Below are 12,238 nucleotides of genomic sequence, written 5' to 3'. Positions count from 1 at the left end.
GGTGGACAGGTTGGAAGTGCGACAAGGACGAATTGGTTTGATTTTGGTAAAGGTGTAGCGCTTGTATCTGGATACGATAATTTTTTTGAATTTTCCAAGTGATTCTTCACCATTAGGGGAAGATAAGGCCAAAACGATATACTGTGTGTAGCAGGCATGATATTTCAAACCGTTATGGAGGGGTTACGACAAAACTTGGGGATGGATTGGGTCGGTTACAAGAACAAGCCAATTTTGTTCAAGGTCCGAATGTAGATCCATTGGTCGGACACACATGGTCGGAGACATGCTGAATGGAGAAGGTGGATCAGACTCGGCAACGGTTGCTCGAGTGAGATGTGCATGGAAGAAGTTTTGGGAATTGAGTGGCGTGCTGATGATGAGGGGAGTGTCGTTGAAGCTGAAGGGAAAGGTGTATGCTGCATGTGTGAGAAGTGTTATGATTTATGGGAGCGAGACATGGGTAATGAACGTAGAGCAGCAACGAAGGTTGGAAAGGGTGGAAATGCGAATGGTTCGACGGATGTGCGGAGTATCGTTGAGAGAGAGGAAGACAAATGATAAATTGCGAAAGATGATGGGAATAGAGCCTGTGATTGATGCTGTGAAGAGGAACAGGTTGAGATGGTTTGGTCATGTGTTGAGGAAGGATGAAAGTGACTGGTTGAGAAGAGTGATGGAAATGAATGTAGAAGGAAGTAGAAGACGGGGAAGACCGAGAAAGACTTGGCTAAAGATGGTGGAAGAAGAAATGCGGGCAAGGGGGTTAACAAGGAGAGATGCAGAAAATAGGGCAAAATGGAGAAGATTGTCATGGGGACCGCAAGGCTAACCCCCGCTCTAGCAGGGAAAATGGCCTTTAAAATGCATGTTGTGTTGTTGTTGTTGTGTCCGAATGTAGATCCAGCCTATCAGTGGGAAACAAAACGTAAACTGTTCAGCCTGGCGGGCGTATGCGCTCTACCGAGTGCCGTTCTAGTTTGCACATGCTTCTTTGTATTATGGTTCAAAACTGTAATGATGGTAGCGTTAGGCTGCATTTATAAGAGTCCAAATCTGAATGCATGATACATGAATGCAAATTACGTTACATAATGCACAAATGGACCGTTTCCATCCATACGGCACAATTAGAAACACAAATTATTGAGGAATTCAAAGGGTCCTGCAATAGGCAAGGAATCTTTACGCTGGCATTCACCATTGTGGCCAAAATAGAAAAACAAAATAAATGGTGATTTTTTAAAATTTGAGTTAAGAATTTAAATGGCAAAAGGTTAAAAATCATTACAGCTGTAATTTGTCAAATTTAGCAAGAAATCTATCCATAATTGCAATGCATTTCATCAAAATCCAAACACTTAAGTTACTCTTCCAAGGCATTGACACTGTGCCATTCTCATGTCAATTGAGGCATGGTAGAATTAGGTAGTGCATGCAAATGCACTGTTAAAATTAGTCGAGTGCTGAAGCAGTCAAGCAGAGGGGCTTTTATGGCCCTATTTTGATTTGATGTACCATACTTTTTTGGGGCTGAAAGGATGGCCTAGGCCCTAGAGGTACGAACTTGCCTTAAAGCTGTCTAGCCTGGATTCAAATCCCAACAGAGATTTAAAAAAAATAACGCCAACCCAAGGTTTAAAATGCAGGGCGATTCATCAATGTGTGTGCCATCCCTCGGATTAAGGTTAAACTGGACATCTCATTTGCCAGCATTAGTTGGTGTATGTTAAAGATCCTTCACAAAGAGTAGGTGAACTATCACCGGCACCCTGAACACGTTACAGATTCCTGCCCTAACTATTGCTGGAAGAGAGGGATGGCAAACAGCCCAGCAGGTTCCTTGCGAATAAACCGATTTGGTGGAACTAATGCTTTGTAACAGAGTATGGTACATCATTCACATACAGAGCGCCAATGCTGTGTCTTGGCAAGGGTTATACTGGGTGGGTTGCCATTGCGTTTCCAGTGTTGTTTGTCTGTGCTCTATCCTTTCAAAAGCTGAGTGTCAAGGAAGGAAACATTTTGTGCTATACTACAAGTTAATTTGCTTCTCACTTTAGACATGGAATGTGCTTGTTACTAAAATTGTGCTAATCTACATGAATAAAAGAATGTTACATCACGGCATTCCTTCCAACACCATTAATGTGTTTCCGACACCCTCGTGTTTGAGCCATAAACAATGCAAAGAGAGAAAGACAAAATTAACTCGAACGGCACTCGGTAAAGCGCAAACCTCCGCCAGGCTGAACAGTTTACGTTTTGTATCCCACTGATAGGTCAGATCTGGATCCAACATGAACCAAAATCCAATCGGCTTGTTCTTGTCACCTTACCAACTCATCCACCAAGTTTTGTCACAATCCATCCACAACTTTTTGAGATGCCATGTTGCATATCGTTTTTTGGCTCCATCGCTCAATGGTGAAGAATCACTTACAAAATTAAATAATCCTTCTATCTGGATCCATATTCGGATATTCACCAAAATCGAATCGATTTGTCCTTGTCCCACAACCAACCAGTCCACCAAGTTTCGACCAAATCCCTCCACAACTTTTTGAGATATCGTGCTATATATCAGTTTTAGCCCCATCTCTCAATGATGACGAATCACTTAAAAAATTATCTGATCTGGATCTGGATTCGTATCTTCACCAAAATCTAATTATTTCTTCATCCGATCAAGATGAAATTTCTTCAGCATAATTGAGGAATAAATTAGTTTAGATAAAAAATAATGAGTCATCAGTCACGTGGTTCGGCCGCCATATTTGTTTTAACACAAAAGCCTTAAAAACCACTGAAAATAAATACATCTGGTGAGGGTTTGCCATCTCTGATTGCTCTTTTTCTTGTTTCATCTCTGTCACATACCCAATCTCTCCACCAAATCTCAAACAACTCTGTCCACAACTTTTTGAGCTATCTTGTTCACAGACAGACAGACAAACAGACAGACGGGTGAAAACATAACCTCCATCCACCTTCGGAAGCACAGGTAATGAGAATATAAATGAATTAATGAATGATCGTTTTAAGGCCATTTTCCCCGCTAGAGCGGGGGTTAGCCTTGCGGGCCCCATGACAATCATGGTTCCCTGTTTGAGGCAATGTTTTTATGGCCGGATGCCCTTCCTGACGCCAACCCTTAGTCGCCTCTTACAATGCGCAGGGATACGGTGTACCGTACCTATTCTAAACTGGGGTACACACCAGGATCATTCATCCCAGCAAGCTGGTACTCAATTTGCCGACCTCGGAAGGATGACAGGCTGAGTCAACCCCCCCTGGTGTTAATTCAGCGATCGACCGGGATTCAAACCCAGGATCCTAGGATCCCAAGCTGGCACCCGAACCACTAAGCCAACACCAGGCTATAAATACCAGGTAATGAGAATATAAAGAGTACATATTCAAATTGAGTATCCAGAAAGAACCTCCAAGAACTGGGCAAAGGGTAATCAAACTAATTTACTAACCTAAACTAACCGAGCAGGAAATATTGCCCACCGATACCTATCCTGGCTCAATGTCAACTTCCTTAAGCCATTTGTTCAAAAAAAAAAAATCCAAAAACAATTGGATCAACTATCTTGGAGTGGTTTATTTTACAATTTTTTTTATTTTTTTTTTGTATACTGAATCGAGGCTCGTAAAGACCTATTGCATCATATACAAAGGATAAGAGGAAGAAGTCCCACGAATGATCAACCAATGTAGGTAGTGCCTAACCAACAACAGATTTGCTCTTCAATAATGTCGAGTTACTTCCTGGATATAACACAGTAATGTCACATAATAAATAAATAGCTGAGAAACTGTTGAATTCAATTAATCTTGCTTGGAGCAAATACTCACCTGTCATTAATAAATCAAGGAGAAATACAATACTGTACTACATTAGCTCCAAGAAAATAAATTGCCTCTTATTTAAGTTTCAGTTGACTGTACAAGAATTCCAAGAGGAGCCATGATTAGGCCTTAAAATATGGTCAGTAAAGGCGGAAGGGCAGGGAGTAACTTGATGACAGCTGCCAACACGTTAACTGAATCCCTAGTGTTGTTGCTACATTATCACAATTGTTGACATTTCGGCAACACCTTCGGTAAAACAAAAGGAAAAACTAATAAACATTACCCCAAAGGCATCGCTGACATGAGAACTCATCTACATTGGGGATATGCCGATTATAATTGATTAGCCTGTCCCCATACACAGTAGGAGACAGGGTTTTACAACCACTTGTGTATGACTGTCTGACGGTGTGTGCGTGTCTGTCTACCTATGTGTGTGTGTGTGTGTGTGTGTCTGTGTGTGTGTGCGTGTCTGTGTGTGCCTGTCTGTGTGTGCCTGTCTGTGTGTGTGCGTGTCTGTGTGTGCCTGTCTGTGTGTGCCTGTCTGTGTGTGCCTGTCTGTGTGTGCCTGTCTGTGTGTGCCTGTCTGTCTGTCTGTGGGTCTGTCTGTCTGTGTGTGTGACTGTCCGTCTGTGTGTGACTGTCCGTCCGTCCGTCCGTGTGTGACTGTCTGTCCGTCCGTGTGTGACTGTCTGTCCGTCCGTGTGTGACTGTCTGTCCGTCCGTGTGTGTGACTGTCTGTCCGTCCGTGTGTGTGACTGTCTGTCTGTCCGTGTGTGTGACTGTCTGTCCGTCCGTGTGTGTGACTGTCTGTCCGTCCGTGTGTGTGACTGGCTGTCCGTCCGTGTGTGTGACTGTCTGTCCGCCCGTGTGTGTGACTGTCTGTCCGCCCGTGTGTGTGACTGTCTGTCCGCCCGTGTGTGTGACTGTCTGTCCGCCCGTGTGTGTGACTGTCTGTCCGTGTGTGAGACTGTCTGTCCGTCCGTGTGTGTGACTTTCTGTCTGTTCGTGTGTGTGACTGTCTGTCCGCCCGTGTGTGTGACTGACTGTCCGCCCGTGTGTGTGACTGTCTGTCCGTCCGTGTGTGTGACTGTCCGTCCGTCCCTGTGTGTGACTGTCTGTCCGTCCGTGTGTGTGACACTCCGTCCGTCGTGTGTGTGACTGTCCGTCCGTCGTGTGTGTGACTGTCTTTCCGTCCGTGTGTGTGACTGTCTGTCTGTCCGTCCGTGTGTGTGACTGTCTGTCCGTCCGTGTGTGTGACTGACTGACTACCTGTCTGTCCGTGTGTGCGTGACTGTCTGTCCATGTGTGTGACTGACTGACTGTCCATCCGTGTGTGACTGTCTGTCCGCCTGTGTGTGTGTGACTGTCTGTCAGTCCGTGTGTGTGATTGTCTGTCCGTCTGTGTGTGTGTGTGACTGTCTGTCCGTCCATGTGTGTGTGTGTGACTGTCTGTCCATCCATGTGTGTGTGTGACTGTCTGTCCGTCCATGTGTGTGACTGTCTGTCCATCCGTGTGTGCGTGTGACTGTCTGTCCGTCCGTGTCTGTGTGTGACTGTCTTTCCGTCCATGTGTGTGTGACTGTCCGCCCGTCTGTATGTGTGTGACTGTCCGTCTGTGTGTGTGTGTGTGTGTGTGTGACTGTCCGTCCACCCGCGTGTGACTGTCTGTCCGTCCATGTGTGTGTGTGACTGTCCGTCCGTCCGTGTGTGTGACTGTCCGTCCGGCCGTGTGTGTGTGACTGTCCGTCCGTCCGTGTGACTGTCTGTCCGTGTGTGTGACTGTCCGTCCGTGTGTGTGTGACTGTCCGTCCGTCCGTGTGTGTGTGTGTCTGTCCATCCGTCCATGTGTGTGACTGTCAGTCTGTCCGTGTGTGTGTGACTGTCCGTCCATTCGTGTGTGTGTGACTGTCCGTCCGTCCGTCTGTGTGTGTGTGTGTGTGACTGACCGTCCGTGTGTGCGACTGTCCGCCCGTCCGTGTGTGCGACTGTCCGCCCGTCCGTGTGTGCGACTGTCCGCCCGTCCGTGTGTGCGACTGTCCGCCCGTCCGTGTGCGCGACTGTCCGCCCGTCCGTGTGTGCGACTGTGCCCGTCCGTGTGTCCGTCCGTGTGTGTGACTGTGTGTCCGTCCGTGTGTGTGACTGTGTGTCCGTCCGTGTGTGTGACTGTGTGTCCGTCCGTGTGTGTGACTGTGTGTCCGTCCGTGTGTGTGACTGTGTGTCCGTCCGTGTGTGTAACTGTGTGTCCGTCTGTGTATGTGTGTCCGTCTGTGTATGTGTGTCCGTCCGTGTATGTGTGTCCGTCCGTGTATGTGTGTCCGTCCGTGTATGTGTGTCCGTCCGTGTATGTGTGTCCGTCCGTGTATGTGTGTCCGTCCGTGTATGTGTGTCCGTCCGTGTATGTGTGTCCGTCCGTGTATGTGTGTCCGTCCGTGTATGTGTGTCCGTCCGTGTATGTGTGTCCGTCCGTGTATGTGTGTCCGTCCGTGTATGTGTGTCCGTCCGCGTATGTGTGTCCGTCCGCGTATGTGTGTCCGTCCGCGTATGTGTGTCCGTCCGCGTATGTGTGTCCGTCCGCGTATGTGTGTCCGTCCGCGTATGTGTGTCCGTCCGCGTATGTGTGTCCGTCCGCGTATGTGTGTCCGTCCGCGTATGTGTGTCCGTCCGCGTATGTGTGTCCGTCCGTGTATGTGTGTCCGTCCGTGTATGTGTGTCCGTCCGTGTATGTGTGTCCGTCCGTGTATGTGTGTCCGTCCGTGTATGTGTGTCCGTCCGTGTATGTGTGTCCGTCCGTGTATGTGTGTCCGTCCGTGTATGTGTGTCCGTCCGTGTATGTGTGTCCGTCCGTGTATGTGTGTCCGTCCGTGTATGTGTGTCCGTCCGTGTATGTGTGTCCGTCCGTGTATGTGTGTCCGTCCGTGTATGTGTGTCCGTCCATGTATGTGTGTCCATCAGTGTATGTGTGTCCATCCGTGTATGTGTGTCCGTCCGTGTATGTGTCTGTCTGTGTATGTATGGTGTATGTCTGTCTGTCTGTCTGTCTGTGTATGTCTGTCTGTCTGTGTATGTCTGTCTGTCTGTCTGTGTATGTCTGTCTGTCTGTCTGTGTATGTCTGTCTGTCTGTGTATGTCTGTCTGCCTGTGTATGTCTGTCTGCCTGTGTATGTCTGTCTGCCTGTGTATGTCTGTCTGCCTGTGTATGTCTGTCTGCCTGTGTATGTCTGTCTAAAATTTCAACCACTTGTGTCTGTCTGTCTGTGTGTGCGTCAGTGTCTGTGTGTGCGTCAGTGTGTGTCTGTGTGTGTCTGTGTGTGTGTGTCTGTGTGTGTCTGTCTGTGTGTGTCTGTCTGTGTGTGTCTGTCTGTGTGTGTCTGTCTGTGTGTGTCTGTCTGTGTGTGTCTGTCTGTGTGTGTCTGTCTGTGTGTGTCTGTCTGTGTGTGTCTGTCTGTGTGTGTCTGTCTGTGTGTGTGTGTCTGTGTGTGTGTGTCTGTCTGTGTGTCTGTCTGTGTGTCTGTCTGTGTGTGTCTGTCTGTGTGTGTCTGTCTGTGTGTGTCTGTCTGTGTGTGTCTGTCTGTGTGTGTCTGTCTGTGTGTGTCTGTCTGTGTGTGTCTGTCTGTGTGTGTCTGTCTGTGTGTGTCTGTCTGTGTGTGTCTGTCTGTGTGTGTCTGTCTGTGTGTGTCTGTCTGTGTGTGTCTGTCTGTGTGTGTCTGTCTGTGTGTGTCTGTCTGTGTGTGTCTGTCTGTGTGTGTCTGTCTGTGTGTGTCTGTCTGTGTGTGTCTGTCTGTGTGTGTCTGTCTGTGTGTGTCTGTCTGTGTGTGTCTGTCTGTGTGTGTCTGTCTGTGTGTGTCTGTCTGTGTGTGTCTGTCTGTGTGTGTCTGTCTGTGTGTGTCTGTCTGTGTGTGTCTGTCAGTGTGTGTCTGTCAGTGTGTGTCTGTCAGTGTGTGTCTGTCAGTGTGTGTCTGTCTGTGTGTGTATGTCTGTCTGTGCGTCCGTGTGCGTCTGTGTGTCCATGTGCGTCTGTGTGTCCGTGTGCGTCTGTGTGTCCATGTGCGTCCATCTGCGTCTGTGCATCCGTGTGCGTCTATGCGTCCGTGCGTCCGTGCTTCCGTGCTTCCGTGTGCGTCTGTGCTTCCGTGTGCGTCTGTGCATCCGTGTGCGTCTGTGCGTCCGTGTGCGTCTGTGCGTCCATGTGTGTGCGCGTCGGTGTCTGTCTGTCGGTGTGTGTGTGTCTGTCAGTGTGTGTGTCTGTCGGTGTGTGTGTCTGTCGGTGTGTGTGTCTCTGTCGGTGTGTGTGTCTCTGTCGGTGTGTGTGTCTGTCGGTGTGTGTGTCTGTCGGTGTGTGTGTCTGTCGGTGTGTGTGTCTGTCGGTGTGTGTGTCTGTCGGTGTGTGTGTCTGTCGGTGTGTGTGTGTGTGTCTGTCGGTGTCCAAACTACATTTAATTTACAAAGAATATAAATACAAATCCTAGAACAAATATTAGACTTCTTGATTCAAATAAATTAATGGCAAGTGCTCTAGCTTCTTTTGTGTCAAACATAAAGTCATTTCCTATTCTTTCAAGTTATTTTGAAGATACCAACTTGTTAACTAAGAAGGGTATGTATCCCTATGATATTATGAGTTCATTTGAAAAGTTTAATGATACAAAACTTCCATAAAAAGAATTTTTGTTATAGTGAACTTAACAAGTCAAATATAACTGATGAAGAGTTTTAAAGAGCACAGGAAGTATGGGATAAATTTAAAATAAATAATGTGGGTGAGTATCATGAACTTTATTTAAAAACTGATGTATTACTATTGGCTGATGTATTTGAGACATTCAGAGATGTTTGCCATAACAAAGAATCATACGGTCTTGATCCTGTAAATTATTTCACAGCACCTGGTTTAGCTTGGTCTGCTATGTTGAAGATGACAAAACAGCCGTTGGATTTGTTAAGTGATGTTGATATGTTATTTATGATTGAGAAAGCAAAGAGGGGTGGTATATCACAAGTATGTACTACTGTGTTCAAAAAGTATCCGACCTTTATTTTTCGTGCGTAAAAAAGAAGAAGCTAGGGAGGCGTTGATTGGTGCACGTATGTAGGCGATCCTAATGCGCACGCGTGAATTTTTTCCCACCTGCAGAAGCTGTCATTCGACGGCAGACCGCCGATGAGTGAGGACATGTAAGTGAGCGCCGTCGGATTTTCGTTTTTTACAAAATGACGGAAAAACTTGAACAACGCTACTGCATCAAATTTTGTGTAAAGCTTGGCGATTCCCAAGTGGAAACGATCCACAAGATTCAACACCGTTCATTCCATTATGAAGGAGGATTTGGGCTTCAGGAGAATCTCAGCGAAGTTCGTACCAAAGCTGCTAACGATTGAGCAGAAGCAACTCCGTTTGGAGATCGCACAGGACATGCTGGAGACTGTGAACAGCGATCCCAGCTTCCTCAACACAGTGATCACTGGCGATGAGTCCTGGGTTTATGGGTACGACCCAGAAACCAAGTTGCAGTCATCATAATGGAAGCATCCAACATCCCCGAGGCCAAAAAACACAAAATTTGATGCAGTAGCGTTGTTCAAGTTTTTCCGTCATTTTGTCAAAAACGAAAATCCGACGGCGCTCACTTACATGTCCTCACTCATCGGCGGTCTGCCGTCGAATGACAGCTTCTGCAGGTGGGAAAAAATTCACGCGTGCGCATTAGGATCGCCTACATACGTGCACCAATCAACGCCTCCCTAGCTTCTTTTTTTTTACGCACGAAAAACAAAGGTCGGATACTTTTTGAACACACTACGTAGTAAGAGGTATGCTAAGGCAAATAATAAATAACTTCCAGATTATGATAAGGAAAAAGATTCATCATACCTTATGGTATGATATGTGCGTGACTGATCATTATTGTTATGATTATCCATCATTCCAAAATGGAGATAAATACAGGACTGATAAAAAAAAAAACTAAAGGGAATTAAAAAGGGGATATTGAAGGAAACAAACTGATCATTATTGTGATTGTATACATAAAGATGAGGTAATCTTTTGAGAGATTAACCTTATTAGAAGTTATGGTCATGAGATATTTACAGTGACTGTTAATAAGAAAGCTCTTTCTTCATTTGATGATAAAAGGTTTATAAAGGATGATAAAATAAATGCACTTCCATATGGGTTTAAATCTATATAAATGAATCAAAGCAAAGAATGGAGGAATAGTTGAGATTGGTATATTGATGGTAAACATTATGAATGTGAAAAATACTAAGCTAATTTAACTGAGGGGGAAACTGGTGTTAACCCGTTTAAAACAAATAAAAGAATAAACATTGAAACAAATAAATTATCTTCTGTTTCTAGAAATTTTAACATTTTAAAATGGACTGAAGATTTCGATTATTGCCAATACCTTAATGGTAATATTTATTATAATCTTAAGATGGTGTGTGGTTCTGGAGGAGCTCAGAATAGAACTCTGAGAGAAGTTTATAATTTTATTAAACTACAAAAGAAATATCTTGAATATGGAAAAGATAAAGATGTTTTATTTGTGAATATTCTTGATGGTGATTCCTGTGCTAAAAAGATGGATCTTATCAGAGAGATAAAACATGATCAGATATTTATTGGATCTATGAATGATTTTCTTAAATTCAATAAACTTGACTTTAATACTATATAAATAGAAATATATATTGTTTAAACTACTCGAAAGGGCGAAGCCAGCCCCACGCAGTGGAGTAGGGACCTAAAGGAGCTTCTGACATGCTATTTGGGATTGGAACTAAAGACTTCAAATCTTCCCCATCACCCCTCCCCTCCAAATCTTCCCAGTCACCCCTTCCCTCAAAAACTTCCCCATCACCCCTCCCCTCAAAAACTTCCCCATCACCCCTCCCCTCAAAAACTTCCCCATCACCCCTCCCCTTCAAAACTTGCCCATCACCCCTCCCCTCCAAATCCACCCCCTTGCCCCTCCCCTCCAAATCTTCCCCATCACCCATCTCTTTCAAATATTCCCCCTTGCTCCTCTCCTCCCCTCCAAATCTTCCCCATCACCCATCCCTTTCAAATCTTCCCCCTTGCCCCTCCCCTCCAAATCTTCCCCATCACCCATCCCTTTCAGATCTCCCCCCTTGCCCCTTCCCTTCTAAACTCCCCCCACACCCCTCCCCTCCGAGACCCTCCCTCACTCCTCCCCTCCTAGACTCCCCTCTCACCCCTCCTCCTCAAAGTGTCCTCCCTGCTTCTTCCCCCTTCCAACTTTCACCTTCATCTCCCTCAACCTTCTGTCTCACTCTTCCCCCTCCTCAAATAACACCTCACTGCACCTCACCCAATCACCATATCACCATCAAACCTTTTGTCCGCCCCATTCTTCCCTTTCTCCAAGTCATTCTGAAATCTCTGACACACCTTCAACAGCTCTCCCTACCTCTTCCTCCTCTTCCACATCTTACCCTACCGCTCCCCCCCCCCCCCCCCGTTCTGTATCCGATGCTCCCCCTTCCTCTTCTTTAACAGTATGGACCTCAAACATCCGGGGCCTTCGCTAAAACTTGACTGATCTCTCCATACAGGTTGCTTCTGATAAACCAGACGTGATCTGCTTAACAGAAACTTTCCTCCTTCATGATGTCCCTGATTCCTTGGTATCTCTCCCAGGTTACTCCTTCCTCCGGTATGATAGACCTGAGCCTCGTCCTGGAGGGGGAGTTGCTATCTTTATTTAAAAAACTCTTCCTCACTCGCCCTGCACTGCCCTCTCTCCACCTCACCCCTAGGAATACCTTTGGCTACGGCTTCCCCTTCGCTCCCACCTTTTGTTCATATGTGTGTTGAACCGTCCACCAAACAGTGATGACTCCATCTACATCTCGCTGTCTGATAATATGGACAAGCTTCTATCTACCCATCCCAACTCTCTCTTCCTCATATGTCGTGATTTCAATCGTCACCATGCCAGTTGGCTGGGTGTGGGTACCTCTCTCACCAGCCATGGCTCTTCAGCAAAGGACTTCTGCGACTCACTGGGACTGACACAATCTGTCAATTTCCCGACCCGGATCTCAGTCAACGGAGCATCTTCTCTTCTGGACTTGGTTATGACAAACTTCCCTGAAAATGTCTGCTGCTCTTCTTCTGCTCCAATCGGCTCATCTGATCATGTGCTTGTTAAAGTGGACATCTCTCTGACCATTCTCAGAGAGCCTCCTCAGCGTCGACGAGTCTGGCATTTCACTCAGGCCAACTGGCACGGTCTTCAAGCAGCCATCAATCATCTGGACTGGTCTCCCATCTCTACCGCCTCTGACATCAACTCACCCTGGGAATTCTTCCAAAGTAAATTGCTCTCTCTCATGCACAGATTTATCC

At 46.3% G+C, this 12,238-nt stretch overlaps 1 protein-coding gene across 6 annotated transcripts in view; it reads right to left on the bottom strand.

Annotated features, from left to right (window-relative positions):
* MCRS1 (microspherule protein 1) overlaps positions 1-12,238 on the bottom strand; it is a 95,168-nt gene that overhangs the window by 54,691 nt on the left and 28,239 nt on the right. The gene's annotated exons all lie outside the window — the stretch shown is intronic.

This window comes from Myxine glutinosa, chromosome 1 (assembly GCF_964187855.1).
Source record: "Myxine glutinosa chromosome 1, kmMyxGlut1.1, whole genome shotgun sequence".
NCBI lineage: Eukaryota > Metazoa > Chordata > Myxini > Myxiniformes > Myxinidae > Myxine > Myxine glutinosa.
This window is presented reverse-complemented; position numbering and strand designations above follow the sequence as displayed.